We start from the raw sequence: 26,928 nt of genomic DNA, 5'->3' as shown, positions 1-26,928 counted from the left end.
AATAAAACTTTTTTAAATGAGAAAGAAAGAAAGAAAGAAGAAAAAAAAAGAAAGGGGAAGAGAGAGAAGGAAATAAAGGGAGGAGGGGGAGGAAGGAAGAAAAGAATAAGAAAAAACTATTTGTTATTTGTAATTTGCCAGGTTAAAGCAGAATCTCTACCATGTAAATAGCTGAATTCTGACACCAGAGGTGTTTTTTAGGATGCTTTCTCTTGAACTTCCAGACCGCACTGCCCTGAGATCCAGACAGCAGAGCCTCCTGACCTGCACCTAGTGTTTACCGCCTTCTACCGCCACCCCCCCACACTAACTCGATTAAAGGCCATGGCCCCTGAGATCTAGCACTTCATGCTGGCTCAGTGCACCCATGACCATAGAACCCAAGAAGAACATTTCTTCCTGCAATAACACCATCCTGAACCCAGGGGAACACTTGCTCTGTCTTCAAAACAGATTTGTGGGTTGTGTTGCTGCTCATCTTAGAAATAAAAACTACTTTGGAAAGATGTGAGTGGTGGAAGCTCTTAGGTAAGAAAAGACGAATTAAGTTGTCAAATCCTTCCTCTCAAAGAGTATGAACGCAACAGATTCTTGCATAACAAAGTATCATTATTCAGGAGTGCTGAGAATCCCTTTTCTTTTTTCTCTTTGTTCCACCTCATAGTTCCGGAGGTACTTGAGAATTAGATGGTATTTGCAACAGTTTCACAGGTGACTAAGGATATTTTGCAATGGCAAAGCATTCACATTACTTTTAAAATTCAAGTAGGTAGATATAGCATGCATGAAACATAATACTGATTCTTTATATTGACAACTCGATAGATATTAATCATGAGGATTGCAATAATTTAATTTTATATTTAATAAGATTTAAATATTCAAAGATTTAAATTTAAAAGTTCAGCTATATTTAAATAATTTTTATTTAAAATGTTGGTGTATTGGAGTTACCGTCGTGGCACAGCGGAAACCAATCCGACTAGGAACCATGAGGTTGCGGGGTTCGATCCCCGGCCTCGCTCAGTGGATTAAGGATCTGGCATTGCCATGAGCTGTGGTGTAGGTAGCAGATGTGGCTCGTATCTGATGTTGCTGTACCTGTGGCATAGGCCAGCAGCTGTAGCTCCAATTGGACCCCCCGCCTGGAAACCTCCATATGCCATGGGTGTGGCCCTAAAAAGCAAAAAAATTAATTAATTAAAATAAAATAAAATAAAATGTTGGTGTATTCCTGTATAATTTTTTATTTTGTCTTTAATTTTAACAGATATAAGTATTTTTAAACAATAGCCTTTTGAAGATATTTTAAATAATATACATATGTTTATATATATTTCCCCTGCCCGCCCCCCCCCCCAAATGGTGTGCAGCAGCTTGATGTGGGATCCCAGTTCCCAGACCAGGGATTGAACTCAGTCTGCAGTGGTGAAAGCACCAAATCCTAACCATGAGACCACCAAGGAACGCCCAAAAGTAATTAGAATTTAAAATGGGAGTTCCCGTCGTGGTGCAGTGGTTAACGAATCCGACTAGGAACCATGAGGTTGCAGGTTCGGTCCCTGCCCTTGCTCAGTGGGTTAATGATCCGGCGTTGCTGTGAGCTGTGGTGTAGGTTGTAGACGTGGCTCGGATCCCGCGTTGCTGTGGCTCTGGCCTGGGCCAGTGGCTACAGTTCCGATTGGACCCCTAGCCTGGGAACCTCTATATGCTGCGGGAGCGGCCCAAGAAATACCAAAAATAAATAAATAAATAAAATGTACACTCATAGCAACTTACATTTTCATAAACATGTACCCAAATTTTAAGTATTTTGAATACAATTATACTTTATTTTTACTTTAATACTGTCAGTTGAATACAAATTACATGAAAATCTTTTAAGACCATAAAGATTTCAGTGATCTGCTGAAATTAAGAAAATGTGGAATAAATGAATGATTTATGAATTATTTATATCTTTTGTTTCTCATACAAAATGTCACTAGCTCGTCCAAACATGTGCAACAATTCAGCCGTCTTGGATATTTTGCCACCTTTCATCATATTGAGACTATAACTTTATCAATGTTTTGGGATTTTGTCATTGATTTGTCAAGTTAGAAGGACAGGACCATCTTGTTTAACAGTTTTGAGCTTTTTTTTCTTTTTTATAATTACGAAGTATGTGGACATAGGGTATGTGGGTCTCCATTTGTGCCCTTGCTCCGCCTGCTTCCTCTCATTGACTCCACCAGGCCCTCCCCCTTACAGCTACTTAGAATTTCTCAGGATTTTGGATGGGTAGTCTCTTGTAAATCCAAATTACTAGGCTCTATTAAACCTTACATATGCCAAAGTACATACATTTTTTAAACATCCACATTTGAAAATTCATCTAGGTATAATCCTCTATAAAGTACAGCCAGCAAAGCAGCCATGACATTCTCTCATTTTCCTGCCTAAATTTAGAAGCAAACATTTTCAGAATATGAAATTAAATTAAAAAGGTCATAGGACAATGAATAATATGCCATGTGTGGTTAATTACACTTAGTTCTAAAAAAAAAAAAAAGTCATCCTAGCCTCTGTATAAAAATTGTGTGTGTAGTTATTTCACTTTGAAATGTCAAAGGGTTACTTGGTTTCAAAAAAAGAAAATGGAAAAGCACAAAGGTATTTATGTAATACTGAAAGAAAATATTTCTTAAGAGAATGTAACGTTTAATTCTTTATTGCTTCCCTTTGTCCTGTGGCTGACTTATAAATATGCAACGCACAATTCTTTGTGCCATTGAAATTAAGGGTTCACAGTATTTTTAGTCTTTTCAGAGAAAAGAACCAAATAATTAAGATACAAAAAAGATATGATAGTTTTCCAACAGTTACTAAATCTGATGAACCCTTATAATCATAAGGTACACAGAATTATATTTCATCTTTTTCCATGAGATAACCTGTACTTTTAACTTCATACAAGATGCTGTTTTTTATCTACCCTTAATACTTCAGACTTCAAAAGTAAAACATTCCTGAAATACCTGAATCAAAGCCACTGGGCTGCCTAAATTTTATTTCTGCTGTAATTAAAGCAGGGAACTTAATTATGAGTGAACTCATTCTAATACCCCAACAAGACAAAATAAGCAAGCCATGGTTGTTAATAGCAATGATGGGAGTGATAGCTCTGGGCAGTCCAGCAAATGCTTGCCTGTGACTTGTTCACCTAAAAAAGACACACTGAGGTCAAGCTCACTTTTGGTTTTTTGGATAATTTTGCCTTGCCGTGTCCTGGGAGATCAGAGACGGATTTTTCCTCCGAATGTTTTCCCCCTCTGTTGTTCATTCTGATTGCTTTAACAAGCATCGCTGGGCACTTACTATCAGACACGGTGCTAGAAGTGAGGAATTCAAAGATAGAGAATACAGTCTCTGCGGTCAAGAAGCCCACTCTAGGGGATTCAGACAATGGGAATACCGTGTGTTATGTGCTCTGCTCCAAGCACGCATGAGGTTCATGGTCCAGTCCAGCCCACAGATTTTTGAGTCCAGAGGAGGGATTCAGTTTCTTCATCTGGATAACTTCTCAAGGGTCCAATCAAACTGTAAAATGTATATGATTCTAGTTGATGATTATAAGTTTCATATTATTTCAGATGAGGTGTTTAATAGCTACACTGATACAACTACAATACTTCTCCAATGCTCATGCCAGCATCAGCCTTAGCCTCTTCCAGGCTCCTCGTTATGTTTTCCTTCTGTTTTTCACCTACCTAGAGCTCCACAGTTACATTTTTTCCATTAGGGGGCAGGGAGGGGGTGGGGGCAGTGTGGGCATGCTTGAAAATGCAATTCATTTTCATTTAGTGAAGAACGGTTTTGTCATCTTACTCAAGTTACTTTCCACAGATTCAAATTCTAAAAGAATTTGTCTTTGATCCTTTTAAAATGAATAGGAGTCTGAGACATGCTCTTCTCTTCTATTTTGGAAAACACAGAACTTAAAATGGTTCTAATCTTGTGATTTATTGGGCAGCTTCTTGCCAGCATATGAGGCTAATCCCAGCCATGGTCTTTTGGTTTGCATCATCCAGGCCCACAGGGTTTGCTGATTCAGGAATCATTCTGTTCTTTATAGTTCTTCTGCTGGCCACTTCTAAATAAGCAGAGCAATTTTCCAGCTTGAGTTGTAAAACCCATGCTTTGTTACCTTGAAGAGGCTTCAAGAAGGCCCAAGGTAAATTGAGATGAATTATAGATCAGTCAATTTCAAAAGGACGTAAGGATGGATAAGAACTTCTCCAAACCACACAGTGCCCCCCTGCCCATCCCTATCCATTGTAGCATTTGAGAATCATTGCTGTAGAGACTGATGATAGATCAGAAGCTGGAGCCCAAGCTCCATTTACATTTCTGTCACCAGCTCCCCAAGTGCTCTGTGATCCTGGTTCACCTCTGGTCAATACACGCATCTGCTCATCTGTATATTCTGAATTTTAATGAATAAAATTTTTTTTTTTTGTCTTTGTTGTTGTTGTTGTTGCTATTTCTTGGGCCGCTCCCGCGGCATATGGAGGTTCCCAGGCTAGGGGTTGAATCGGAGCTGTAGCCACCGGCCTACGCCAGAGCCACAGCAACGCGGGATCCGAGCCGCGTCTGCAACCTACACCCCAGCTCACGGCAACGCCGGATCGTTAACCCACTGAGCAAGGGCAGGGACCGAACCCGCAACCTTATGGTTCCTAGTCGGATTCGTTAACCACTGCGCCACGACGGGAACTCCTAATGAATAAAAATTTTAAATGATTTAAATCTCAAAAAGTGAAATCCATAATGAAAAAGAAGCTATCATGGAAGAAAATATATCTAGATTGCCTACTATATGTATCCCCAAAACAAATAGCAAAGCTGGCTGAATTGGGTTCTTTCAGTGAATCTTGCTTCCCCCTCAAGGAAACATTCAATTGTATTTGGAGGATCCAGTTTCAAAATGATGCCCATTCATTCACTGGGGTGCAATTTAGGTGGATTGTGCAAACTCCAGGGGCAGATCCCTTTACCCAGACAAATGGCAGAGTGCTAAAAGGGTCCAGCAGAGCCAGGTAGTTACAGACCTGGGGTGGGGAGGGAGGTGAGTGTGTAGCTTGGAGACACTTATGAAGTGTCTCTGAGAACCCCTGGATTTGGTACTTTTCACCAGTTACCCCAGCTCATCTCATTCCTGGCCAAGGGCATTTTCTCCTGAGCTTTCTCTCAAAGGCTCATCTTGTCCTGCTTTTCCCTCTACTTTAGTTCCAAAAATCCTCACTCTCCCAGGTGTTCTAGGAGGCAATTTTCTGTTGCTGCACCATCTCCCCCCACCCCCATTCCCTTCTTGGACCTACCTATCTCTGTGGCTAGCAAAACCTAAGGTATTTATGATTTGTCCCTTTATAGAAAAAGTTTGTCAACCTGTGGACAAAAGTACCCATGGCACCTCTGCTGGGGTCCTGTGGCTTCTTGAGGATGCATCCAGCAGAATGCACTCCTGGCCTCTTGCCTTTCCATCATTCCACATCCCCTCAGGAGGTCATGTGAGTTATATGACTGGTGAACTTGGGAGAAGGAACTGAGCTTAGGTCAGCCCTACTCTTCTCAGAGCCAGTCTGCCACAGGCAGTATAAATTCTGGCCCACTCTCTGCCATGCAGTATGGAGCCAGCACAAGTCACTCTGCTCTAGAACCTTATCTCAGGGGTAGACTCACACTAACCCAAACTCCCAGAGGCTGCTATATAGGCAGAATTCAAATTTATTCCATTTTAATGATAAATGAAACCAGCAAGCTGATGGGCCCTCATAATAGCAGGTCAAGGCAAAATGATTTAAATTCTGTATTTAGGAGTTCCCGTCGTGGCGCAGTGGTTAACGAATCCGACTAGGAACCATGAGGTTGCGGGTTCGGTCCCTGCCCTTGCTCAGCGGGCTAACGATCCGGCGTTGCCGTGAGCTGTGGTGTAGGTTGCAGACGCGGCTCGGATCCCGCGTTGCTGTGGCTCTGGCGTAGGCCGGTGGCTACAGCTCCGATTCGACTCCTAGCCTGGGAACCTCCATATGCCGCGGGAGCGGCCCAAGAAATAGCAACAACAACAAAAGACAAAAAAAAAAAAAAAAAAATTCTGTATTTAGAGCATCAAATCTGAATACGTAGAAGTAGGGAAATGGTTTGTCAAAGGATATATTTACCACAGAGACCTAAGAGCTCAGGTCCTTGGCCAAGGCTCCTTCTCCTCTGGACAGTATTTAGGAAGCTGCCACCAACTTCTGGCTTCTTAGGCTTGGGTTTTCCAAGCTATAGGCTGACTGCACCTCTGCCCTCCACCTCTGTCCATCCGGGCTTTCTCCAAACAATTGATTGCTTTATGCTTGTTAAACTAACAGTCACATTCTGGTGCTCACCATCCTGCAATTACCTCTGGGGTCGCCTTAGCAGAATGTGTAGGTGTTTCTAAAGTCCCCAGTTACACACTGGTTATCTATCAGTTTACTCCTTGACTTACATATCATGATGTGTGTGTGTGTGTGTGTGTGTGTGTGTGTGTCCCATTTAACTCTCAACAGGCAAGTTCATTTCCTACTTCCAGGTTTCTTTGGAAGCCATTACCCCATTTACTGCCAACAAAGGCATTTTTGAGCTCTTTGAAAAGAAAACCTTCAGTATAACTGTTTTTATTATACTTTAAAACTTAACTACCTAAATTCAGGCATTTAAGCAGTTTTTCCTAATTTCATTTTGTAATAACTTATTAGACTGAGCTAATGATGACAAATACCTAGTAAAGACTCTCAGTGTAACTCATCTGGTTTTTGACTACTATTAAATAGTCTTAAGCAATGAACTCAACATATCTTTTAAATCTCTGGTTTGTTTTCAAAGGAGGTGGATAAAAATATTTGGCTCTTAAGCAAAGAAATAGCTAGTTGGATGCCTCTGACAATCAGAATCAACCTCAGATCAGAAATGTATTTCTCCACTGTCTTTCTTTCTTGCCTCCCCAACAGCTCTCCTGTGTCAGGCATATTTTGGGAGCACTGCAGATACGAAAGTGAAAATATGACATAACAGATGATTCTTGACCTAGTGGGGCTCACATTCTAGTTGAAAGAGACAGACTATTAAAAAATAAAGAAAGATAAATATCAGCAGCTGATAAGTGCTCTACAGAAAACAGAATTGAATAATATAATAGAGATGGGAGTCATCAGGGTAAGCTGAGACCTGAATGAAAAGTCCGTGCCAATTATTGGGAAATGAGGGCAAAGAACATTACAGGTAGAGGAGGCCTGGGATAAGGCCCCTAAGGAGGAGCTGGCTTGGTGAGCTTGGGAGACAAAAGAAGGCCAGAGGGTGGTCAGCAAGGAGGAGAATGGGAATAAGAACAGATCTTCCGGGAGTTCCCATCGTGGCGCAGTGGTTAACGAATCCGACTAGGAACCATGAGGTTGTGGGTTCGATCCCTGCCCTTGCTCAGTGGGTTAACGATCCGGCGTCGCCGTGACCTGTGGTGTAGGTTGCAGACGCGGCTCGGATCCTGCGTTGCTGTGGCTCTGGCGTAGGCCGGTGGCTACAGCTCAGATTCGACCCCTAGCCTGGGAACCTCCATATGCCGTGGGAGCGGCCCAAGAAATAGCTAAAGAGACAAAAAAAAAAAAAAAAAAAAAAACCAGATCTTCCATCCAGAGCATAGCATGGGATGTGTGCAGAGGTAAATTCCTTGATAATTTCTTCATTTACCTGAACTGTGGAAACTAGAACTGCTTTACCATGCCTTACGTGTTTGCTCTGTTTTAAATATATATAATATGGAAAGGTGGGTGTGTAATATGGGTTGGTTCAGTCTCCATAGCATTGTCTCTGGCCAAAGTCATCTGTAAGTCTCTTCCAGATTTACCAGGTAATACCGTGTTCCAAATCAAGCAAATGACATCAGAGAAGAGCACAAGGGCAAGGACGTTAAAAATTCACCTCTATGCCCCTCAGTATCTCCGAGGTCACAGGTGTTTAAAAGCCAAGGGTGGAAGAGTAGGACCTAAATGAATGACTTTTTTTGGATTGTTTTATTAAAGTTGACAAACCTACCCCTTCAGAAGGATGGAGGTGTCAGGATTCTGGGTTTCAAAATGTGTCTTCTAGCTCAGTGATACTAAGGAAAGGATAAATCAGGCTTCAAAATGTATGTCGGCCCTGAAGTTTGCAGGTTCATAAACTCATTGTTTTTAGTTCAATCGGGAGAGAGCTGGCTCTGAGGAATTGATTCACATTAATCAGAGTTATAATAGACTAATTAATAAAGTACAATGCCTTTTATTCATTACCTATGAGAGTTATAACTACCGACTGAAATTCATGTTGTTGATCAGCACACACTCTTCCTCATAGGAAAATCAATTTAATAAATCAAATTAAAGTTAGATGATTAAATGTTAAATATGGAAGCTGAACAAATCAAGTTGGATGTCTTGAAAGGCTACATTCATTAAGAGTCGTTTTTCATTGCAAGAACACACAGTCCCAGCTGGGCACATGATCTACTATGCAGCTGGACAGGAAAGGTCAGTCCTGGAGAAACACTGGCAAATTTTTACTCCCAGCTTCTTCTTTTTTCTAGAACTGGGCCACTGATTTCCAAATGAAGGCCACCTACAGCAAATATTCCTTGAGTATTTATTTTAAAATGTATTTTTCCAGGCTCCATCCCACACTTCTGAGTCAGGATCTGTGGTTTTGGACGGAGAATATTGACTAAATTATTTTCCGGGGAAACCATAAGCACATCAATGTGTGGAAAGCCACTCCTGGCTGCTAAGCTATACAACCTTAGGCAAATTAGTTACTTAACTTCTCCAAGCCTTAGTTTATTTGTCTGTAAAACAGGGATAATAATAGGTCTTATCTTCCAGGGCTATTGCAGGGATGAAATGAGTCACTGGCATGTCTGGCACCTAGTAAGCCCTCAGCATCTGCTTGCTGTCATTATTATCACCACTATCATTGCCATCACATTCATTGTCATTATTCAGCCCACCACATTCATGTTTGCTCACAGATTTGATTTTCTTTTAAGTTAAGCAAAACCACGCTGATTGGTTACTCCAGGAAGGGAGACTATACCCTTGACAGAGTCTTAGTAGCATCTCCAGATTGTTTTTCATTGCTGACATTTCAGGGTTTCTGCTTCTTGAGGATGGAAAAGATGGTATCTTAAGACATTTCTGAATCATGCAGCAGAATGGATTTATTTTGGGGAAGGTTTCTAATGGCACTCACAGGGTTTGACTTGAAGCTTACTTTTGATCTCAGAATTTGGCACATCGGTGCCCCTGCTTTGAAAGCCAGGTTGCATCTTAGTTTGGGGCTAAAAGTTCTGTCTCCTGACAATAGCAACATACCAAGCTGTTTAAAGTCATTTCTTTAAATGTTGTCCTTGTTATGAACTACCCTTATATTGATACCTTCCCTTTAAAAAAATGAACATAATGTAGGAATAGAATCCTCTTGACTAGCATTTGGTGAGTGATGGTAATTCTAATTAAATCAGATGGAATCTTGGAGGCACCATACTGTGCTGGTACATTTGGAAGTAGAGTACAACATACCACGTTTGGTAACTTGTCAGAGTTCGTAAGCAGAACTTAGAACAGCGCCATTCCTATTTCTTTCTTCATCTGAATACTTCAGAGTGGGTTATAACCACTAATTAAGCCTCAAAACATCCCTGTGACATGGATAATTACACTAGTCATTCCTGCATTTTAGATGGGCATAACAGGAGGAAGAAGTTAAGTGAAGGTAATTCTTCAGGTTTCGCTGATTCAGCAGCAAAACCACTCAGGGAATTTTTGAAGCACTGCAACCTAAATAGTTCTGCAATGGGACTCCTTAAGTATAACACTTAAAATTGAGTTGTAATAGTATTGGAAGTCTGGCCACATCAATCAGACAGGAAAAAGAAATAAAAGGTATCCAAATTGGAAGGGAAGAGGTAAAATTGTCATTCTCTGCAGATGATCTGATACCCTATATAAAAAACTCTAAAAACTTCACAGAAAAACTATTAGAACTAATAGATGAAATCAGCAAGGAAGCAAGATATAAGATTAATATACAGAAATATGTTGCACTTCTTTACACTAACAATGAAATATCAGAAAATAAAAACAATACCATTTATTATTTATTTATTTATTTATTTATTTATTTATTTATTTATTTATTTTAGGGCCATGCCTAGGGTATACAGAAGTTCCCAGGCTAGGGGTCAACTGGGGCTACAGTTGCTGTCCTACACCACAGCCACAGCAACTTCAGATCTGAGTTGCATCTATGACCCACACCAGATTGTGGCAATGCAGGATCCTTAATCCACTGAGCGAGGCCAGGGATAGAACCCACATCCTCATGGATACTAGTTGGGTTTGTTTCCACTGAGTCACAATGGGAATGCCAAAAAACAATACCATTTAAAATCACATCCAAAAAAATACCTAGGAATAAGCCTAACATCTTGGTTTATTAGATGGAAGACCTACATACTGAAAATTATAAAACATTGATAAAGGAAATTGAGGATGATTCAAAGAAGTGGAAAGATATCCTATGCCCTTAGATTGGAAGAATTAATATTGTTAAAATGGCCACACTACCCAAAGCCGTCTATAGATTTAACATGATCCTTTATCAAATTACCCATGACATTTTTCACAGAACCAGAACAAATAATCCTAAAATTTATATGGAACCACAGAAGACCCAGAACTGCCAAAGAAATCCTGAGAAAAAAGAGCAAAGCTGGAGGCATAACCTTTCCAGACTTCAAACAACATTACAAAACTACAGTAATAGTGTTGGTACAAAACACATGGACCAGTGGAACAGAATAAAGGGCCCAGAAATAAACCCACACATCTATGTCAATTAATCTTCAACAAAGGAGGCAAGAATATACAATGGAGAAAAGAGAGTCTCTTTCGCAAGGGGTATTGGGAAAACTGAATAGCTACCAGTAAAAGAATGAAATTAGAACACACCCTCAAACCACATACAAAAATAAACTCAAAATTTTTAACATCCTAAATGTAAGACATGACACCAAAAAGCTCCCAGAAGAGGAGTTCCCGTCATGGCGCAGCGGAGATAAATCCAACTGGGAACCATGAGGTTGCAGGTTCGATCCCTGGCCTCGCTCAGTGGCTTAGGTATCTAGAGTTGCTTGAACTGTGGTGTAGGTCGAAAATGCGGCATAGATCCCACATTTCTGTGGCTGTGGTGCTGTGATGTAGGCTGCAGACTTGGCTTGGATCCTGTGTTGCTATGGCTGTGGTGTAGGCCAGCGGCTACAGCTCCAATTCGACCCCTAGCCTGGGAACCTCCATATGCCGCAGGTGCTGCCCTAAAAAGACAAAAAAGAAAGAAACAAAAAGCTCCCAGAAGAGAACACAGACAAAACATTTTCAGACATAAATTATAGCATTATTTTCTTAAATCAGTCTCCTAAGGCAAAAGAAATAAAAGCAAAAATAAACCAAATGGGACCTGATTAAACTTAAAAGCTTTTGTACAGCAAAAGAATCACCAAAATGAAAAGACAATATATAGAATGGGAAAAAAATATTTCCAATAATATGACTGACAATGACTTAATTTCCAAAATATATAATCAGCTCATAGAACTCAGTATCAAAAAACAAACAACCCAATCATAAAGTGGGCAGAAGACCTAAATAGTTATTTCTCCAAAGAATGCACACAGATGGCCAACAGGTACATGAAAGATGTTCAGTATTGCTAATTAATAGAGAAATGCAGATCAAAACCACAGTGAGGTATCACCTCACACCAATCAGAATGGCCATCATTAAAACGTCTACAAATAATAAATCCTGGAAAGGGTGTGGAGAAAAGGGAACCCTCCTACCCTGTTGATAGGAATGTAAATTGGTGCAGTATGGAAAACAGTATGAAGGGTCCTTAAAAAAATTAAAAACAAGAGTTCCCCGTGGCTTAGGAGGTTAACGATCCCGGCATTGTCACTGCTGTGACTTTGTTACAGTGGTGGTGTGGGTGCCATCCCTGGCCTGGGAACTTCCATGTACCACTGGAGTAGCTAAAAAAAATAACATAACATAACATAACATAACATAACATAACATAACATAACATAAAATAACCACCAAACTAAAAATAGAACTGCTATATGATCCAGCATTTCCATTCCTGGGCATGTGCATGGAAAAGATGAAAACTCTAATTTGGAGGATACACGCACCCCAGTATTCATAGCAGCAATATTTACAATAGTCAAAACATGGAAACAACCCAAATGCCCATCAACAGATGACTGGTTTAAGATGATTTTATACACACACACACACACACACACACACACACATTAGCCATAAAAAAGGAAATATCACCATTTGCAGCAACATGGATGGACCTAGAGAATATCATACTAATTGAAATGTCGGACAGAGAAAGACAAATATTATATGATATCACCTTTATGCGGAATCTAACAAATAACACGAATGAACCCACACACAAAACAGAAACAGAATCAAAGATATAGAAAACAAACTTATGATTACCAAGGGGGAAAGGGAGAGGAGAGAGAGAAATTAGAAGTATGAGATTTACAGATACATAGTACAGAGTTATGATATATAAAATAGATAAGCCATAAGGATTTACTATATAACACAGGGAATAATATTCAACATCTTAAAATAACCTATAATGGAAAATAAATATATATGTATATGAATAATTTTACCATATACATGAAACTAACACAATATTGTAAATCGACTATACTTCAATTAAAAAAAAGATTAAATAAAACTGAGTTGCTGAAAAATGAATGCATTTTTGCAAAAAGAAAAATTGAATCTAACCATTTGAAGGAAAAAAGGAAGGTTTACCCTGGGCTTAACCCGGGCTTACCTACTGACTTCCTTTTTGTCCAATCTGCTTCCCAGTGCTGGACCTCTCCCTTTCTAATCAATACGGAAAATAAATTTGCATTTGCACTCGCCAGTAAACTGTGAGCCTACACTCCCCACTGGTCTGCGGGGGGAGGGGGAGATCCTGAGTTCCTGACGATGGTTTGGCTCAGTTTGCTGCAAGAGCCATGCCTACCAGACCCACAGTGCTCCACTTGGCTCTACCCCATTTCCCTCACGTGCTGGTTTCTGCTAAACATAGCCCAGTTCCCAGGTCACCAGCTGGCAAGGTTCTGAACTATTTTTAGCCGGGTCCAGGCTCAGGGCACTAAATCTGGATAGGAAGCTGAGGTTCCACTCCTGCTTTTAAAAATAAGAACTTCTATTTTTTTGTCACTGCAGTTTATCATATGCCTTCATTTTAGACCTTTTGGAAAATATAACTGAGGAAAAGGTGAGGACATTTAGAACACCTAGCAAAAAGAAGAAAATTAAAATTTCCTCTAAATTTAGGGCGATACACTTCATTGGGGTATTTTATAGATGTATAAAATATACATGTGGTAAAGAATATTTATCTTAAATACACATTTTGAGACAATATGTAAGTATATACTTGCTTAAGTGAAACCTAAAAGGATATTCCAACAGCCCAGAAAGTTGTCATTTGTCCCTTTCCAGTCAACAGCCCTTGCCCCAGAGGTAAATACTATTCTGACTTTATCACTTTTCATTAGTTGTATGTTTTTGATTTTCATGTAAAAGGAGTCATATAATAATATATCTTTTATGTTCTCTTTTGTTCACTCAGTATAATGTCTGTGAGGGAGTTTCAATTGTGGCTCAGCAGGTTAAGGACTTGACATCTCTGTGAGGATGTGAGTTTGATCCCTGCTCTTGCTCAGTGGGTTAAGGATCTGGCGTTGCCAAAAGCTGCAGTGTAGGTCCAGTGTTGCCATGGCTGTGGTTTAGGTCTCAGCTGCAGCTCCAATTCTACCCTTGGCATGGGAACTTCCATATGTTGCAGGTGCAGCCATAAAAAGAAAAAAAAAAAAGTAAGATTCATGCATGTTGTCAGATATAGCAGTGGACTGCTGTTTTGTCTATTTTTGCTGTGTAAGATTCTGTGTGAATACACAAAATTTATTTCTCAATTCTCCTAAGGAGGGGTATTTAGTTTGTTTCCAAATTTTGGTTATTAAAAATAAAACTGGGAGTCCCTGCTGTGGCACAGTGGGTTAAAAATCCCACTGCAGTGGCTCAGGTTGCTGTGGAGGCTCGGGTTTGATCCCTGGCTCAGTGCAGTGGGTTAAAGGATCCAGTGTTGCTGCAGCCATGGCATGGGTTGCAGCTGTGGCTTGGATTCAATCCCTGGCCTGGTCACTTCCATATGCCACAGGTGCAGCCATAAAAAAATAAATAAATAATTTAGAATTTTAAAAATTAAAATTGTCATGAAATTTTTTTTTTTTTTTTTTTTTTTTTTTTTGCCTTTTAGAGCCACACCCACAGCTTATGGAGGTTCCCAGGCCAGGGGTTGAATCAGAGCTCCAGCTGCCAGCCTATGCCACAGCCACAGCAATGCAGGATCTGAGCCATGTTTGCGACCTATACCACAGCTAACAGCAACACCAGATCCTTAACCCATTAAGCATGGCCAGGAATCGAACCCACAACCTCATGGTTCCTAGTCAGATTTGTTTCCACTCTGCCAGAACAGGAACTCCCTGTCATCAGCCTTTTGTTTGTGTCTTTTAGTGGTCATGTGCACCTACTTCTGCTGGGTATGTGCCTAGGAGTGGAATTGCGAAGTCACATGATAGCCTTAGACCTGGCTTTTATAGATGTGCCAGTTTTCCAGAATGTTTCTACCAAACTTTCATTCCTAAGAGCAATGTGTAAGAGTTCCAATATATATCTTCACCAACGTTTGATATTTTCAATCTTTCATATTTTGACTATTCTAAAGAGCATGAGTTGGTGTCTTATTGTGATTTTCATTTCCATTTCCCTGGTAACTAATGATATTGAGTACTTTTTCAGATATTTACCAGACATGTGAACATTCTCTTCTGTGAAATGTTTGTCTAAATCTTTTGTCCATTTTATTTTTGTTTTTTTTGTCTTTTGTCTTTTTGTTGTTGTTGTTGTTGTTGTTACTATTTCTTGGGCCGCTCCCACGGCATATGGAGGTTCCCAGGCTAGGTGTTGAATCGGAGCTGTAGCCACTGGCCTACACCAGAGCCACAGCAACGTGGGATCCGAGCCGCGACTGCAACCTACACCACAGCTCACGGCAACGCCGGATCGTTAACCCACTGAGCAAGGGCAGGGACTGAACCTGCAACCTCATGGTTCCTAGTCGGATTCGTTAACCACTGCGCCACGACGGGAACTCCTCTTCTGTCCATTTTAAAAATTGGAATGTTTGCCTTTTTTTCTTATTGGTTTATATGATTTGAGTTATTCAATTTCTCTCCCTCTCTCTTTGATAGCTTCTCTCAGTCTGTGACTTGGCCTTTCACAAAACTTATTTTCTTATTTTTTAATTTTATGGCCATACCCATGGCACATGGAAGTTCCCAGGCCAGGGACTGAACCTGAGCCACAGCTGCAACCTGGGCTGCAGCTGCGGCAACACCCCATATTTTAACCCACTGAGCAGGGCCAGGGATCAAACCTGCACATCCACAGCAGTGACCCAAGCCACCACAGTCAGGTTCTTAACCTACTGCACCACATGGGAACTTCAAAATTTCTTAATTTAAATGAAGTCCAATTTATTGATCTTTCCTTTAATGGTTAACTTTTTTTGTATCCTAAGAAATATTTGGGAGTTCCCATTGTGGCTCAGAGGATTAAGGACCCAGTGTAGTCTCTGTGAGGATGTGGGTTCAATCCCTGGCCTTGCTCAGTGAGTGGGTTAAGGATCTGGTATTGCATAGGTAACAGATGCTGTTCAGATCCAGTGTTGCCATAGCGTGTAGGCCTCAGCAGCAGCTCCAATTTGACTCCTAGCCGAGGAATTTTCATATGCTACAGTTGCGGCCCTAAAAAAAAAAAAGAAAAAGAAAAAAAATTTTTTTGACCACCCTAAGGCCATGAAGATATTCTTGGCAGTTCCTGTTGTGGCACAGCAGAAACGAATCCAACTACTATCCACAAGGATGCAGGTTTGATCCCTGGCCTCGCTTAGTGGGTTGGGGATCTGATGATGCAATGAGCTGTGGTATAGGTCATAGATGCGGCTCAGATCCCATGGATCCCATGTGGCTGTGGCTGTGGCTGTGGCTGGCTGCAGCTCCGATTCAACCCCTAGCCTGGGAACTTCCATGTGCCACAGGTGCAGCTCTAGGAAAAAAAAAAAAAAAGTATTCTCCCTTGTCTGCTTCAGAAGCTGTATTGTTTTACCATTTAAGTAAATGATCCATCTCAAGTTAATTTTTTGTGTATGGTAAGAAGTAGAGAAGTAGTGGTCAAAGCTCATTTCATAAGACTATCCAATTGTTCCAGAATCATTTGCTGAAAAGAACACTTTTCCCCCACCACATATGCGTTAGTCTGTTTCTGGACTTTTACTCTCTTCTATTGGTTTGTCTATTCTAGTACCAATGCCACATTATTTTAATTACTGTAATTTTTATTAAATATTTTAATTTGGTAGTATAATTCCCAAGTTTGTTCTTTCTCTTCCAGATTGTCATGCCTATTTTAGATCCTTTGTATTTCCATATATATTTTAGAGACAGCTTGTCAATTTCAACCACCACCTACCTCCCACCCCAAGAAAAAAGTATTTGAGATTCTGATTGAGTACAGTGAATCTATACATTAATTTGGAGAGGATTGATATCTTAATTTCATTTTCCAATTCATGAACATAATACAAAAATAGCTCCATTTATTTAGATCTTCTTTAATTATAGTCTACCTTTTCAAAAACTTAGCAATAGATGAGTTCCTGCTATGACTCAGCAATAACAAACCCAACCAGTATCCATGAGGACAAGGGTTCAATCCCTGGCCTTGCTCAGTAGGTTAAGGATCTGGCATTGCCATGAGTTGTGCTGTAGTTTGCAGACTCGGCTCAGATCCTGAGTTGCTGTGGCTGTGGTGTAGGCCGGCAGTGATGGCTCCAATTCAGCCCCTAGCCTGGGAACTTCCATGTGCCACAGGTATGGCCCTAAAAAAGCAAAAATGAAACAAACTTAGCAATAGATAATGTATATCTAACTATGTTATTAAATATCCTTCTACAACATGATGTGTAATGCTTCATAGTATTCTGTTATATGGAAGCACCATCGTTAAACTAATTCCTAGTCATTAGGTATTTAACTTTATTTCTAATGTTTCACTATTATGAGAAATTCTTGTGATAGTCATCATTATAGACACATATAAGATCAAATGGGCTGATGTGTAGAAGAGACTTTTTAAGAAAAGAGGTCAGAGTTTTCCCTCCGTGTGTGTGTGTGTGTGTGTGTGTGTGTGTGTTTTGTTCTCTTTTGCTTGCTTTCTTATAGTTCTCAGACGTCCATAAAAACATACGCACACATAGAGTTAGTGGAAGGTGTTAAACAAATGTTTCTTCTCATGCTCTGAGTAGTTTAAACATTACATTTACATATCTCATGGCTCAAGCAAACCCCATTCTATACAGGAATATCTGGAATATTTTAAAAACATTCTGTTCATCTAAACTACAGGAGAAATTTTTGTTTTAGCTACTAAAAAAAGACAATTTTGTGTTATTAAGTCAAATCCTTGGACCCTAAGGTCCCTCTTTGATAAAAATAAGGACCATGACATTAAAATTCCTCCAATCTCCGGAGTTCCTGTTGTGGCTCAGTGGAAAGGAATCTGACTAGCATCCATGAGGATGCAGGTTCAATCCCTGGCCTTGCTCAGTGGGTTAAGTATCCGGCATTAAGGATACTGGTCAGGTTCTTAACCTGCTGAGCCAAAACAGGAACCCCTAATCCCAACCTCTTACCTTGCTTTATGTATCTTTATGGCCCCTAATACTATACACACACACACACACACACACACACACACACACTCTTCACCTCCCAGGAAACCAGCCACTCTGCTTTGCTAAGGGGTTTCCTGAGCCAAAGCACTTTCAGTGTTAAAACCCAGAAAGTCCCAGGCAAATGGGATGGATTGATTAGCCTGTACCTCCTCTACCAGAATATAAGTTTGATGAGCAAAAACTGTATTTCAATCTCTGCTGTATCCCCAGCACATAACACAGTGCCTGGCACAGAGGAGGCACTCTAGAGATAGTCACTGAATGAGTGAATACACGAACAGTTTCCTATTTCAAACAGCATCAAGTTCAAACTCTGCCATCCGGCATTCCAGTTCCTCCTTGACTGCTCCTCATAATCACACCCCTCCCCTATTTCCTCCCTGTGTGCACAAGGCCTTCCAGAAACAACCCCTTCCCCTGAGGAGCCCTTCCCTGGCTCTTCTGAGTTCACTCCCTTTGATATGTTTCATTTTTTGAGCTCTATGCCAGTGAGACGTGGAGGAGGGACACATGGGTCCCTAACAGAATTCCCCAGAGCATTGTTTCAAAATGCTCTCTCTCCTCTACTCCCTGTGCTGAGAATTAGATAGGACTTCCTAAGGGATGGAAGGGACATCAAACACTGGTATTTCAAAAAACCTCCCCAGATGATTCTGATGACAAACATATTGAAAGGCATTGACCTAAACTCTACAATGCTCTACAACCCAGTTTGAGCCCCCAGTTGCACCACTTCTAGTATGGCCTTACCTGACCTCATTGCCCTCTTCCTTTTCGGAATTCTAAAAAGCTCAGAATCTGAACCACACTCCTGAGCACTAGTCCTGCAGGCCCAGCATAAAATATGGACAAATCAGGGTTGCATATGTGGCACTGTTGGTCTGGCCCCAGAGCCCTCTGTGGTGTGTGGGGCAGGCCTTCCACACCCCTGCCTCTGGCTGTAAGTGTGAATGAACCCCGCTTCCCTCTCACCCCTGAAGTCTCTGCCCTACTGAGAAATCACTCCCCTTCTGCCTGCTTCTATCGTGCTATGAGCAAACTATTGCCGCCATCAAAGCAGATTGCTGCCCCTGACACAACCCACCCCTCTCCTCAATTCCCACTTCCTCTCACACCAGTGTCCCAGGGCTGATCAAAGAACCAGTCCCAATCTCTAAATTGCACTGCCTATTTATTCCAGCCAGGGCTCTGGAATCAGACTGATCTTATGACTTAAGGCAAGCCTAAACCTTTGAGCCTTCATTCCTACATCTGTAAAAGGGAAAATACTTACCTCACAAGATTTTTTGGGGGATTAAATGTGATGACGTCAATCAAAATTCCCAGCATGCACTGAGGAACCTCCCGCAGGAAGCTATCTTTCTGACAAAGAAGCAGAGCCTGTCACCTGGGCATTGGGACACTGGCTCTCCCAGCCAGTTTGGGTTCTGCCTTAACAGAAACACCACTGCTAGAGGTGCCCCAACTCCTTCCTGGCAACCAAACCCCCAGATACCATGACTTGTCCTTAACCCAACCACCAACCACCCCCCCACCCCACCCCCACCGCCCATGGGATCAGAGGTATTTGTCTCCCTCACTCTCCACACTGCCAGTCCCAGCTTTGTTTCACATTTATAGGCCCAGGTCAGCCTGTAAATGAGAACTAGAATTGCTTCATGCCTATTACTTAGGGTAGTGGAAAACACTGATAGATGTTTTCTGCCATGCCAGACTAGAACCCTCAATGGCTTTTCCCATAAACTGTGTTATACGTAACTGGTGGTTAGAGTCCACGGTACCATGGATACCCTTCTGCAGTTACATTAAGGATTAAATTGATTTTGCAGACAGATCTGGGAATTTAACCACCACTTGTACCACAGTCTCTGTGGGAAAATATATTCTGCGTTCCAAACAATTGACCTTTGGAGTTGATCCAGTTCCTAAGTGGGGACAGCTTGTACCATATTATGTTACATTTTGGGTTTCATTTATGTGTCCTAGAATCAAAGTTTTGCTAGAGCTGGAAAAAACTTTGGAGATCATTCATTAGTGGGACTAATTTTGTAGGTAATGAAGCCAAGGTTCAGAAAGACGGAGAGATTTGTTTAAGGTTATTCAGCCACTTTGGTCTCCCACCTCCAAGCCAATGCTTTTCCCACTATCCAAATCATTTTGTGGTCATCTTCCCCAGAGAGCCATTACGCCACCTGAAAGTTGGGACGATCACATCTTCCTCGGTAAAGAATCAAACAGACTCAATATTTCATAAATATGGAATCAGTTCATCATTCACTTTGCTTTGGAGGTCTATTTACCATAAGGTGCCCTCATAAAATGAGTAATATTAGGGGATTTCAATCAAGAGTGTATTTATAGGTGTTCCCTTTCGGGGCAGTGGGTTAAGGATCTGGCATTGTCACTGCAGCGCCTCAGGTCGCTGCTGTGGCATGGATTTGATCTCTGCCCTGGGAACGTCCACATGCAAAAGAAAAAAATAATAATGTATTTATAGCAGGCTGGATTTGGTTTCAGTCAAAATCTGAATAACTCAAAAGTATGCTACTTAACCAGTGTTTCCTATATAAAAGGTCCTATTAAGTGTTGAATGTCACCCCAATAAATATTTTTCACAGCTCACGGACACATCTGGTTTTAGTTTTAGGAGATCCATACCATTCATTTAAATGTGGTCTTATGGGAGAGCCACTCATTTTATAACTACATTACAGAACTTAATACCCTTTTGTTTGTTTTATTTACCAAAACCAACTGAAACAGAGTCTTATGAAACCACTGAGAAGTAAACGTTCTCCAACTGAAAAGGTCATATACATAACTTGGATATACTACGTAAGAAGAGCCACCATTATCAGAAACAAATTATGTAGTTTTATTTGAAACAAACTTTCCCATTTGGCATATTTTTCTTCACCAACAAACATTTCCTGAATATCCTTGAATGCGCAGGATGGGAGAGCACTAAAAAAGAAACATCTCATACATGTTGGTGACATGGTTTTACTGTAACAAATGAGGAGTGACCTAAATAGACAGCTGGCCCTGTAATCTAATTGCAAGAAAAAAAGAAGAGCCACAGATCAACTCTTCAAAAATTAAACAGTCTTCCTTAGTGACAGCTGCGGGTCCAACTTTAATTGCCATATAGTTAACAGTTCTATACAGTCGGTTAACTCCTTCAATTACTAGGCATTTATTTTGTGATCATTTTATCTTGAAGGATACACTAGAGAGTTACCCTAAGAGACAATGCACCACTGTGAGAAAGGAAGTGGGGGGAGGGAGAGGGAAAGGGGCATTGGGGGTGGGGGGTGGGGGGTGGTGTCAGAAATGGGGGGAAGCGGGAGGTTGTTGGCCAAGGGCAGAAGAAGGGGCATTTAATTACACCTGGCTTTATAATGGGGGGCTAAAATAACTGAGGACAGGCCATATGACTTAGCTGGTAACTCTGGCGTTTCATTCTTCTCTCATACATGCATTGAAATGAAATCAGAGCTAAATCCTAAGGAAAATTCTTGGCCCTGCCTAGGTGTTGGCTGAGGTCTGGCTCTGTATTGTCAGGGGTGGCCTCTTACTGCTGCGTATGTCCGTGTCTGGTTTCTCAACTTTGTTGAATCAAGCTGACTACAAAAGCCTGTGACATTTGATCTAGACAATGTCTGCCCTTGAGGTATAGCTAGTAAAATTTAGAACTTACTGCCATTTAAGACATATTAAAGACTTGATTAAGAGGAATCATATTTATGGAAGGACAGCCTGATGAATGTCGATTCATTCATTTATAAGCTATCTTGGATGAGTCAAGGCAGCAAAGAGGTGTATATTACTATTACAACCTCCACATTTTACTGTCTAAACCTACTCGCTTTCATATCATATTGGCTATTGGCCAATATCAAGAGGCATATCAAACATCCCTATGAAAGTCTGTGCTGTGTTTTCTAAAAAGAATCATGAGGCTGGAGTTCCTGTTGTGGCGCAGTGGTTAACGAATCCGACTAGGAACCATGAGGTTGCGGGTTCGGTCCCTGCCCTTCCTCAGTGGGTTAACGATCCGGCGTTGCTGTGAGCTGTGGTGTAGGTTGCAGACGTAGCTCAGACCCTGCGTTGCTGTGGCTGTGGTGTAGGCTGGCAGCTACAGCTCCAATTAGACCCCTAGCCTGGGAACCTCCATATGCCACAGGAGCGGCCCAAGAAATGGCAAAAAGACAAAAAAAAAAAAAAAAAAAGAATCATGAGGCTGCTGTTCACTGTGTTCCAAAGTGCCTTCTTTGAGGACAATCCATAGACATATCTCTCTGGTCTCAGCATGGTCATAGTTGGTTTTCTCTAAGCACTAATCTGTCCCAGGCATTTCCTATCAGGTAAGTATAAGTAAGATCATGATTTTGGAATTCCCATCATGGCGCAGTGGAAACAAATCCGTCTAGGAGCCATGAGGTGGCAGGTTCAAGCCCTGGCCTCTCTCAGGGGGTTAAGGGTCCAGGGTTGCTGTGAGCTGTGGTGTAGGCCAGTGGCCACAGCTCTGATTAGACCCCTAGCCTGGAGACCTCCATATGGTACAAATGCGGCCCTGAAAATCCAAAAAAAAAAAAAAAAGATCATGATTTTATTAAGATCCCAAATCATGATTCCCCAAGTCTTTTACAATCAGGAAGTCCAATTTCCTGCAGACATTTCTGAAATTACCCAAGGATATTAACATGCATGTTATATCTAAGCCTGGTGTTGTGCTAATTAAAAAAAAAAAAATTAATTGCTGTACCTGTAACATGTGGACATTCCCAGATCAGGGACTGAATCCAAGCAAGCCCCAGCTGTGATCTATGCAGCAGTTGTGGCAATACCAGATCCTTTAACCCACTGCACCAGGCTGGGGCTCTAACCCTTGCCTTTGCAGTGACCAGAGCCTCTACAGTCAGATTCTTAACCCACTGCACCCCAGCGAGAACTCTGCTGGTAAATGTTTAACAAAGAGCTTTCTGGTGGAAAAAGCTATAGATGTGTCGCATGCACTAATTTCCTTGATGTAAATACTCCCACCATGGCCAATGTAATGTCACTGAATGTAGAGTTAGAAACAAAAGCATAGTAGCATTTCAACAGTATTTCCACCACGCAGATACATGTGAACAACCTCTGGATCACACATAACAGTAAGATGTAGCAACATATATAGAATGTGATGAGTCTTAAGTAATCACCATCTTTGTTTTTGTTATAATTTATTTGTGAGTCTATATAACTTAGTTTTTTTTATTTATTTGGTCTTTTTTTGGGGGGGTGCACTCACAGCAAATGAAGGTTTCCAGGCTAGGAGTTGAATCAGAGCTGTAGCTGTCAACCTACACCACAACCACAGAAACTTGGGATCTGAGCCACATCTGCTACCTACACCACAGATCAAGGCAACACTGGAGCCTTAACCCACTGAGGAGGCCAGGGATCAAACCCACATCCTCATGGATACTAGTCAGGTTCGTTAACTGCTGAGCCACAAAGCAACTCCTAACTTAGTTTTAAAATAATGACTCTGGTCTTGCTTCAGCAGCCTACACTAAAATTGGAACAATAAAGAGAAATTAGCAAGGCCCCTGAGCAAGGATTGCACACAAACTCGTGAAGCATTCCATATTTTTATCAATCAATCTGATACATCACACTAACGAACTGAACACTAAAAGCTATATGGTCATCTCAACAAATGCAGAAAAAGCTTTTGACAAAATCCAACACCCATTTAGGAATAAAAACTCTCCAGAAAGTGGACATGGAGGGAACCTACCTCATTATAAAGTCCATATATTACAAAGCTACAGCTAACATCATTCTTAATGATAAAATGCCAAAACCATTTCCATTAAGATCAGAACAAGACAAGGATGTCCACTCTCACCACTTTTATTCTATATAGTTTTTGAAGTCCTAGTTATGGCAATCAGAGAAGTAAAAGAAATAAAAGGAGGGAGTTCCCATCATGGCGCAGTGGTTAACAAATCCTACTAAGGACCATGAGGTTGCGGGTTCGATCCCTGGCCTAGCTCAGTGGGTTAAGGATCCGGCATTGCCATGAGCTGTGGTGTAGGTCACAGATGCGGCTCAGATCCCATGTTGCTGTGGTTCTGGCGTAGGCCGGCGGTTATAGCTCCGATTAGACCCCTAGCCTGGGAACCTCCATATGCTGTGGGAGTGGCCCTAGAAAAGGGAAAAAGAAAAAAAGAAAGAAAAGGAATCCAAATTAAATAATGACTCTGTTTAATAACTGGCTTGCAAGATTTCTGAAAGTTTAACAACTGGCTCTCATGAGCCATTACAAGCTGACTCCCACACATCACTGTCTAATGCCCTACTGAGTTGGAGGTCTAGCTAAGAGTTTGCTCTTTAGTCTGCTAGATTTATAATCTTGGTCTCACCAGGAGCAGGACCCTACTTAGCCTGATCCTTTTCTTAAGTCTTGCCACATGTTCAGAAAGAGTGGGAAGCAGTTTCCTACATGTAATCAGAACCACTCTCTGCTAGTCCCTTGCTCTGAAGTCTGCTGGTAACCAGACTCAGGTGCTCTGTAGAACTGCTACCCACCGCTTGTTGGCAGTGGTCTAAACCATACCTCCTACAAGACTGGTACCCTTCTCGTGTCTCTGCTTCCAAGCTGCTGATTTCCCTAACCTATGACCTCTCTGACTCTGCCCACGGGCCACTGCTCACACTCAGGCCAAGAGCTTCCTCAGTGTTAGTATCTGCCAAGTGAGGCTTCTCTCTCCTTGGCACCCACCCACCCTTGAACCTCATGGGGCTCCAACCACCTCTACTGCTGCTGCTGCCTGGAGGACCGTCTCCTCCAGCCTCCAGATCTCTACCTCTTACCTCTTCCTCTGTCCTCAATCTCTTACCCACATTTTAAGTTCTAAATAAGCTTTGAAAACTGAGATTCATATAAATGTGACACCAAAAATACTTAGCACAGTAGGATGAAATGGAACTGAAGCGTGATGCTGATTTTATAAAATAGGTATATAGCTATCCCTCGCTTTTAGAAAGTTTGCTCTATGCAATTTCACTTTTATGAAAGATCTACATGAGTACCTTTGTCTGCTAACCGAAAGAAATCCAAAAAGGATTTTCATTTTTGGGAAAAAAAAAAAAGGTAAAGAGCAAAAATATAGTGTTTAGCATTAGTCCTACAGCAAGCTGTTACAGACGCAGCACATACACCAAGCACCCCCAAGTTCCTTCCCTAGGAAACACACTCAGCATCTCAACTACACTCAGCATCCTCATGCTGCCATAACTTTGAACTGTGTCTGTGAGCATCTGTACTTTATCTCAATTTATTTTGTTCATCTGTTAGCAAGATGTGTCCTAGGATAATTGCTTTTTTGCTTTATAACATTTTGGCTCATAAGAGGCTTCATAGGAATGTTCTACGTTCAGATAGCAGGGGAAATCTCTCTCTCTCTCTAATATTATATACATTATAATATTTATAACATTATATATTAAATTATACCTAAGTATATATTCAGAAATAAAATGGAAAAGTGGTGATCTACGTCTGGTGAAATTATAGGTGATTTTTATATTTTTGTTTTCTAAATTTCCTTCAATAAATACATTTTATTCTGGGAAAAAAAAAGGCTACTTAAATGGCAACTCTAACCTGACCTGATATGAGGCATAATGTAGTCTTTATGTACCTTACATGACATGGATAGTTATTATGATTTAAAAAAAAAATTAATGTTTCAGTTTATAGTGAGTGGTCCCAGAAGCTGCTGGGGTGTTAGGTAATATGTAATATATGCACTAGTTAAACTTCAAAATCTGAATAAGTCTGCTTCTGAAATCACACATCATTTTTTTTGGAGAGAGATCCCACAGGAAAGTTGGTTGGCCGCTAGTGATATAGCTCTTTCATTTTTATAATAGTCCCTTCTTACCCAGGATTCTAAGGCACTAGAAAAGCTGGTGGGGTGGGGGTGAAGGGACATCTTCATCTGCGGGCAGTACCGGGCAGTACTCAGAACCACGCTCCAAGACCTTCTGACTCCCAGAACTCCACTGAGACTGGCTTCTGTCTTTGCCCTACTCTCCTTGCGGTGACCTTCCCTAAGATGCTTACTTTCTCTCTTTGCAATCCAATTTCCTTTGGGTGTCCCTGGTCCATCAAATCTATCTGCATATATTTGAACACTAATTGTAGACGAGGCTCAAAGTTTGTTTTCGTGGGATTCATGGGCTCCATGAAAACTGGAAGATAAGCAGATATCTATAACTGCTCCAAGCATTCTGTTACCCTTTAAGAGGCTCATGGAAGAGATCTGGGAAAGTGGCATCCAACTCCACAAGCTGGTCTATTTGTTCCAGTTCCAGCTCACCCAGAACATTTACTCCACTTGCAATTTTCCCCGGTTGCTAGAAAGCTTAGACTCATATTTGTGACCTATCTCCAGCAAACCAATAGGACCTCATACCATGCATTTTGCATACAGAACTGCTGGCTTTATCTTATTTTTTCCACTTTCAGTTTTCTTTTGTCCTGTTTTTCTATGTACTTATTTTTGTCATACTGTATATATGTAATAAGCTACCTTAAATCTTTTCTTCTGGAATAAAGCAGGATGTAAATGTTCTTTCACAAAAGTATTTGATAAGGATCCATTTCTTCACACCGAAAGGCCCCAAGATGAACTGGCAGCAATAAGAGTTTATGAATGCTTCTCCCAGGAGTTCCTGTGGTGGCACAGAGGAAACAAATCTGACTAGGAACCATGAGGTTTCGGGTTCAATCCCTGGCCTTGCTCAGTAGGTTGGGGATCCAGTGTTGCCATGAGCTGTGGTGTAGTTCGAAGACACGGCTCGGATCTGGCATTGCTGTGGCTCTGGCGTAGGCCAGCAGCTGCAGCTCTGATTCAACCCCTTGCCTGGGAA

The 26,928-nt window shown here is 41.2% G+C and overlaps 1 long non-coding RNA gene and 1 pseudogene across 7 annotated transcripts in view; one reads left to right on the top strand and one right to left on the bottom strand.

Moving 5' to 3' along the window:
- Positions 1-26,928, bottom strand: part of LOC106509865 (uncharacterized) — a 149,036-nt gene that overhangs the window by 120,429 nt on the left and 1,679 nt on the right. For 5 of the 7 annotated variants that reach the window (XR_014842356.1, XR_014842359.1, XR_014842371.1 and 2 more), the window contains exon 3: positions 26,589-26,730. The exons of 1 other annotated variant lie outside the window; for it this stretch is intronic. This is a non-coding gene — a long non-coding RNA (uncharacterized LOC106509865). Of the gene's footprint in view, positions 1-1,802; positions 3,583-26,588; positions 26,731-26,928 lie in introns of those variants that run through there. One more of the 7 variants, XR_014842366.1, reaches the window with a different exon arrangement.
- LOC146404906 (U6 spliceosomal RNA) lies at positions 23,542-23,639 on the top strand (annotated as a pseudogene).

This window comes from Sus scrofa, chromosome 3 (genome assembly GCF_054392235.1).
Source record: "Sus scrofa isolate SSC_HxYL_T2T_F1_AM1 chromosome 3, Sscrofa_HxYL_maternal_Yorkshire_Landrace_v2.0, whole genome shotgun sequence".
In the NCBI taxonomy this organism is placed as follows: domain Eukaryota; kingdom Metazoa; phylum Chordata; class Mammalia; order Artiodactyla; family Suidae; genus Sus; species Sus scrofa.
Note: the sequence above shows the minus strand (reverse complement) of the source record. Positions and strands in the feature narration are given on the sequence as shown.